At 37.2% G+C, this 8,143-nt stretch overlaps 1 pseudogene; it reads left to right on the plus strand.

The window, feature by feature from the left end:
• Positions 1 to 467: 467 nt before the first annotated feature.
• LOC102874368 overlaps positions 468 to 8,143 on the plus strand; it is a 22,649-nt pseudogene continuing 14,973 nt past the window's right edge.

Raw genomic sequence — 8,143 nt, forward strand, 5'->3', positions numbered from 1 at the left:
AAAAATTAAAATAAGTCCACAAAATCCAAGATAAGCTCTTGAATCTGAATTTTAAGATTGTCTTAGGAGTAAGTTTGAGGCTTTGAACACTAATGATCAAAGACCATTAAGTTGTGAGATTATATAAAGGGTATTATTATTGAAAAAATAAAAATTCATTACAAAAACAGAAGAGAAAGAAAACACCAAAATGGATGTCAGAAAAGACTGTAAAAATTGCACTGGAACATTAAGAATCCAAAACAAGAGAGAGCTGAGCACAGCCAGAGTCGAGTGCATACAGAGACAGCAGGACAAACAGAATTTGAGTGAGAACTATTATGAAAATAATTCGTTTGGGAGACTCAGAGGGGAGCAGCAGGCCTCAGCAGGGAGCAGCGAACTTTGGTGAGGAGCAGTGTGCCTGCCTCGGAGCAGCGTGCCTGCCTTGGCAGGGAGCAGTGAGCCTCGGCAGGGAGCAGCAAATCATGACGGGACCCACAAACCAGGAGCAAGTAGGACAGTGAGAATTTGAGTGAGGTACTTATGAAGGGATCACTGCTGACTGCTGGACAAATTGTGGAATCCCTTCACCTTAAGCAGGAGGGAGTGAGACAAAGAAAGCTCAACTGGAGTGGGAGATTGAGTTCTTGAGAGGAAAACTAAAACTTCCTGGATTTCCAATCAGGTCCCTGTACTCCCTGCAGACACCCCCTGGCATGGGTCTGCGTGTGTGTCCCCGCCCAACCCTCGCATGCCTTGAATGTGTGTCCGCACTACGTGCATCCACACGTACACCAAACCCATGTGAATGTGCATACACACCTCCCCAACCTTCTTCTGGAGCAGTGACAGCAGATCAAGATTCAGCTATCACCTCAGGTATGATAAACTCTACCACAGCAATGACATGAAAGAAGCAGTGTATCTTACTTCCTACATCAGTCCAAAGCAAAATATCATCACACACACACAAACACAGTATAAATGTATTTCCTGAAGCCAGAAAGTCTGATGGAACTTTTTGACACAGAATTTAAAAGAAAAATGATTGACATTTTCAATGGGTGAAGACAAACTTGAAGAATTACAAGACATTGCAAGCAAAAACCAGGAGGAAGTTAAAAAAATGCAAAACAATGCAGACAATACAAACAAAGCATTAGAGGCACTGGAAAAACAAGAAACCACAATCCAAAATATTATTTCAAATATTTCAAATGCTGTTAACATGATGGAGATTGAGGAGATGGTACACAGAACCAGTGAAATAGAGAGAATTGTCACCACTGATCTGCTAGAGCAAAAAGCAGAATCAAAAAGGAAGAGAAAAGAAAAAAAAAAAGCCCAACCTAAGAATATGGGACACCATCAAGAGAAATAACATGTGCATAACCAGAATCTTAGAATGGGAAGAAGTAAGTAAAGGCATGGAAAAAGTTGTGGAAGAATTACTAGAAGAAAACTTACCAGGAATAATGAAGAATGAGAGAATATGTATTCAAGAAGCTGAGTGAAGAAAATATAAAATAGATTATAAAAGAAAAACATCAAGGCATATCATAGTCAAATTTGCCAGAACCAAAGATAAGGAGAGAATTCTGAAAGCAGTGAGAAACAAAGAATAACCTATAGAGGAGAGCAGATAAGATTAAGTGCAGATTTCTCAGCAGAAACGCTGTGAGCAAGAAGCCAGTGGAGTGAAATAAATTGAACACTCAAAGAACACAACTGTCAATCAAGAATACTGTACACAGGAAAATTGTTCAACAGAACAGCAAGCAACAAATGCTGGCGAGGTTGTGGAGAAACTGGAACCCTGATTCACTGTTGGTGGGAGTGTAAAATGGTGCAACCCCTGTGGAAAGCAGTATGGCGCTTTCTCAAAAAGTTGCAAATAAAGATACCATTTGACCCAGCATTTCCACTACTGGGAATATACCCTGAAGAGACCATAACTGACACCCAAGCAGATATATGCACAACCATGTTCACTGCAGCTTTGTTCACAAAAGCAAGGAGTTGGAAACAACCTAAGTGCCCATCAACAAACGAATGGCTAGAGAAGCTGTGGTATATTCGCACAATGGAATACTATGCTGCATTAAAAAACAAGGAACTCATGCAATATTATTCAAAATGGTTGACTCTGGAGAACATTATGCTGAGTGAAATATCCCAGTCATTTTGGTCTGAAAAGATGCTTTGTATTATTTCTATGCTTTTTAGTTTACTGATGCTTACTGTGTGACCTAAAATGTGATCTATTCTGAAGAATGTTCCATGCACATTGGAGAAGAAGGTATACTGTAGGGGGTTTTGGGGTGCATTAGCCTATAAATATATATGAGGTCAAGTTGGTTTATTGTGTGAACAACAACTTGCTTGAACATAACTGGGTTCTAGAAGAAATAAAATATGAAATTAAAAAGTTTCTTAAAGCAAATGACAATGAAAATACAACAAAACCTCTGGGAAACAGCCAAAGCAGTAATCAGAGGTCAATTTATAGCAATAGGCAAACACATAAAAAGGCAGGAAAAAATGACCATTGACTCTCTAACACAACATCTCGAACAAATTGAAAAAGAACGGCAAGAAAACTTGACGCACTCTAAAAAAAGTGAAATTATTATAATTAGAGCAGAAATAAATGAGGTAAAAAACCAAAAAACAAGTGAAACCATCAACAAAACTAGGATTTGGTTCTTTGGAAAAGGTCAATAAAATCTACAAAGCACTAACAAAACTAACAAAGGGAAAGAAGAAAAAGACACAAATAATCTGAATAAGATATGAAATGGGCAACATCACAACAGAAAATAAAACTAAAATCACAACTAAAATAGAAAGGCTAATATTGGAACATTGTAAAAAATTATGCTTAAACAAATATGAAAGCCTAGAAGAAATGGACAAATAGAAATTCACAACTTACTTAAACTGACAGAAACCAAAATTGAACCCTTGAAAAGACCCATTACAAAAGAAGACATTGAAAGGTAATAAAACAACTTTCAGCTCAAAAAACAACAAATTTTCTCAAACATTCAGAGAAGAACTGTTACCAATTCTACATAAACTAGTTCAAAAAATAGAAAAAGATGGAATTCTCCCAGACTCATTCTATGAAGCAAATATATCCTCGATACCAAAGTTAGGTAAAGACACCACTAAAATAGAAAAATATCTCTCATTAATATAGGTGCAAAAATCTGGAATAAAATCTTGGCCAATTGAATCTAACGATACCTCAAAGAAATAATTCACCATGACCAAGTGAAATTCATAAGATGTATACAAGGATAGTTCAACATAAGAAAAATAATCAGTATCATTCATCACATTAACAATGCAAAGAATAAGAACCACATGATCCTATCAATTGATGCAGGAAGGGCCTTTGACAAAATCCAACACCTTTTCCTGATTAAGGCACTCAACAGAATAGGATAGAAATTTAGAACAAAATTCAAAATAGATTCAAAACAATTCAAAGTAGAGTGAAATTTCTTCAACATAGTAAAAAGTATATATGCAAATGTGAGAGCCAACATTGTTCTCAATGGAGAGAGATTAAAGGCATTTCCCTTGAGAACAGGAACTGGGCAAGGAAATAAGAAGTATTCAAATTGGCAAAGAGGAGGTAAAATTAGCTCTATATGCCAATGATATGATAGTACACTTAGAAATTCCTAAAGACTCAGCAAGAAAATTACTGGACATAGTTTACCAATTCAGAAATGTGGCAAGATACAAACTCAATATACAAACATTAATTGGATTTCTCTACAGTGACAAAGAGAATACAGAGCTGGAGCTAAGAAAAATTATACTCTTCACAACAGCTAATTGCAAGATTAAATATTCAGGAATAAATCTAACCAGAAGCACAAAGATCTATTCTAAGAAAATGACAAAACATTACTACAAGAAACAAAAAGAGACCCAGAGAAATGGAAGAATCTACCTTGCTCATGGATAGGAACACTCAATATTGTGAAAATGACAATACGAACCAAAGGCAATGTGCATGTACAATGCAATCCCAACCCAAATGCCAATTCCATTCCTCAACGAGATGGAAAAAGGTAATTTCCAACTTAATTGGAATGGAAAGAGGCCCTGAATAAGTAAAGCACTCCTATAAAGAGAAACAAAGTAGGAGACATCTCACTCTCTATTTTCAAATCCTACTACACTGCCATGGTTGTCAAGACAGCATGGTACTGGTACAATGATAAACACATAGATCAATGGAATAGAATGAGAATCCAGAAATCAGCCTACCTACCTACCTACCTACCTACCTACCTATGTTCAACTAATTTTTGGCAAGGAGATGAAATCAGTTAAGTGGGGAAACGACAGCCTTTTTAACAAATGATGCTGGAAAAATTGGAAAACTATCTGTAGAAAACTCAAGCAAGATCCACACCTCACTCCATACACAAAAACCAAATCAAAGTGCATCATGGACCTAGGACTAAATCCAAGGACTATAAGTTTCATTAGAGAAAAGCTTGGAAGAACTCTAGACGCCCTAATCCACAACTTAAAAAGCCTTCCAAGCATACTGGAAAAACCTACAACCAGGAGAGGATAAAATAGATGAATGGGACCTTCTAAGAATCAAATCCCCATGCACATCCAAAAACTTCTCCAATAGGGTAAAAAGGGAAGCCATGGTCTAGGGAAAAAATATTTGGTAATGACATGTGTGATAAGGGACTTATATCTAGAATTTATAAAGTACTCGAGCATCACAACAAGATAAAGAAAAACAACCTAATTGAAAAATGGGCATAGGATATGAACAAACACTTCACCAAAGAAGTAATTCAGATGGTGAACAAATATATGACAAAATGCTCAAAATCTCTAGCTCTAAGAGAGATGCAAATCAAAACAACCATGAAATACCATTTCACCCCTGTAACAATAGCAAATGTCAACAGAGCAGCAAACAACAAATACTGGAGAGTTTGTGGAGAAACTGGAACAAATCACACTGTTGGTGGGAGTGTAAATGGTGCAAGCACTTTGGTAGGCAGTATGGCACTTTCTCAAAAAGTTGGAAATAGAAATATCATTTGACTCAGCAATTCCACCATTTGGGATATACTCTAAAGAAACTAGAACTGCTATCCAAGCAGATATATGCACACCCATGTTTACTGCAGCTTTGTTCACGATAGTAAAGAGTTGGAAACAACCCCAGTGTCCATCAACAAATGAATGGCTAGAGAAGCTTTGGTATATTTACACAATGGAATAGTATGCTACATTGAAAAACAGGGAACTCATGAAATATTATTCAAACTGGGTGACCCTTGAGGACATTATGCTGAGTGAAATATCTCGGTCACAAAAAGACAAATACTGCATAGTGCCACTTTTGTAAAGCAGGACTGACATCAGAGTTTGGGGGGGAACTAAGAGAGGATAAATAATGTATATGGCATTGAAGCAGATGTGGGAGAGAACTGTTTAGGAGAAATATATGATTAGGTATTATTGTCATGACAAGAATTCAGAATGAAAGCTACATAGTAGAGTGGACCTTGGGTGGGGGAAGATTGTATAACATTAAAAATAATTTTCTTACTTTCCAAAGAGAAAAGCTAACTGGTGGGAGGGATGGGCAAGAAGGAAAGTCTGCAACAATGAATGAATGGAAATCAAAAGTCTCTGAATACTTTTGTTAAAATAAAAAAGTAATTTCTGGGGAAAATAAAGAATCCAAAACAAAGAGAAAACATCCTGGAATGAAAGAGATGAACAGGAGATTTCAAAAGGAAGCTCAAGAGGACAAAGAAAAGTATTATAATGGAATGTGCAGACAGCTGAAACTGGAGAATAAAAAGGGAAGAACTTGCATTGAATGTCTCCATGTGAGAGATATGAACTTAGAGTCACAATATTGAAAGACGCTATGGACAATATATGGAATGATCCAGAAAGCATCAAAAGAAATTGAGGAAATAAACAGAATCACTGTACCCAAAGAAATGAAATTGAAAAATTTCGATAAATACCGTATAAGCAAGAACCAACTGTAATGAAGGAGGAAGTAGAAACTGCATTGAAGGCATTGGCAAAAAAATAAGGTCCTAGGAATTGATGGAATACCAGTTGACTTGTTTCAATTAATAGATGGAACTTTTGAACTTAATCAGTGCCAGGAAATTAAAATTAAAAGGAAAGCTATCTGGCCAATGGAATGGAAGAGGTCCATATTTGTTCCCATTCCCAAGAAAAGTGATCCAATACTGCTGAATATCATTAAAAAATGGCTAGGATAATACATAGATAGGGAACTTCCAGAAGTTCAAGCAGGATTTATGTCAGATGGATCCTAGTTAAAAGTAGAGAACACCAGAAAAATGTCTATTTGTGCTTTCTTGCCTATCCAAAGACATTTGACTATGTGGATTATAACAAGTTTTAGCTGACATTGACAGAAATGGCAGTCCCAGAGCACTTAATTGTGCTCATGTGAAACCTATACCTGGACCAGTAGGCTGTTCTGTGAACAGATCAGGAGAAGTCAGCATAAGGGTTGTGTTTTCTCTCCATACCTATTTTACATGAAGTTAGACTCTATGAAGAAGAATGTGGCATCATGATCAGAGAGAGACTCATCAATAATCTCAATATGTAGATTACACAACCTTACTTGCTGAAACTGAGGTCCACCTGAATCACTTGTTGCAAAAGATCAAGGGAAGCAGCCCTCAATATGGATTGCATTTCAATGTCCAAAAACCAGAGATTCTTTCTATTGGGCTGATAGGCAATATTATGATGGATGGAGCAGAGATTGAATTGTCAACTTCATCTTACTTGAATACACAATTAACATCCTTGGTACCAGCAGTCAGGAAATACATTGCACTGGGAAAGTCTGCAGTTATGGACAAATTATTGATGAGTAATGATATCAGTTTTAGGACTACGGTGCATCTGATTCAGGCCATTGTCTTTCTGATTACTTGTTATGCATGAGAGTTGGACAATGAATAAAGACGACAGAAGATGAATAGTCTTTGAGTTATGGTGTTGGAGAACATCCCATGGCTGGGTAAAAGAACAAATATGTCTTGAAGATGATGCAGCTGGAGTGCTCTTTGGAGACAAGAATTATGAGGCTTCACCTCATCATGACTGGGCATGTTGTTAGGAGGGGCTATTCGTTGGGGAAGGACAAGATCTTTTGAAGGGTGGAGGATCGGCAAAGGAGAGGAAGACTCTCAACCAGGTAGATTGACGCAGTGACTGCCACAATGGGCTCTAGTGTGTCAGGAAGTGTGAAGATGGCACAGTTTAGGGTGGGTTTCAGATCTGTTGTTCACAGGGTCACTATGAGTTATATGCGACTTGATGACACTTAACAACAACTACTACAATAATAATGTTGATTTTTGGTACTGAGGTGAGGAGCTTTTTCTTCTTGATGTTGAGATGTAATCCAATCGCAGGCTGTAGTCTTTGATCTTCTGCAGCAAACATTCATATTCTCCTCACTTTCAGCTAAAAAAGTTGTGCAATCAGCATAAAGCTGGCTATTGATGAGTCTTCCTACAGTCCTCATGCTACCCTCTTTTTTATATTGTCTGGCTTTGTGGATTATTTGCTCAGCATACAGATGCACATCCTTCCTGATTTTAAACCATACAGTGTTCCCCTGCTCTGTTTGCACAGCAAGCAGCCTCTCGGTCTAGATATAGATTCTATATGAGAACAATTAAACCATCTTGAAGTACAATATTGTGAGTGACAGGATAATATCCATACGCATACAAGGAAGTCCAGTGAATACCACTATCATTCAGATATATGCACCAACAACCAGAGCCTAGGAAGAGGATATAGAAGATTTTTACCAACTTTTACAATCAGAGATTGATCGAACATGCAATCAAGATGCATTGATAATAATGGGTGACTGGAATGCAAAAGTTTGGAACAGAGAAGAAGAATCAGTAGTCAGAAAACATGGACTCAGTGACAGAAATGGAGCTGGAGAAAATGATTGAATTTTTCACAATCAATGACTTATTCATAACAAATACGTTTTTTAAGAGATATAAACACAGGTTATATGCTCGGATTTCACCTAATGGTATGCATAGGAATCTGTGGAAAGAACCACTGGAGAAGC

The sequence above is a fragment of the Elephantulus edwardii genome, unplaced genomic scaffold, assembly GCF_000299155.1.
Source record: "Elephantulus edwardii isolate Elephantulus edwardi_28Jun2011 unplaced genomic scaffold, EleEdw1.0 scaffold00172, whole genome shotgun sequence".
Taxonomy (NCBI): Eukaryota; Metazoa; Chordata; class Mammalia; order Macroscelidea; family Macroscelididae; genus Elephantulus; species Elephantulus edwardii.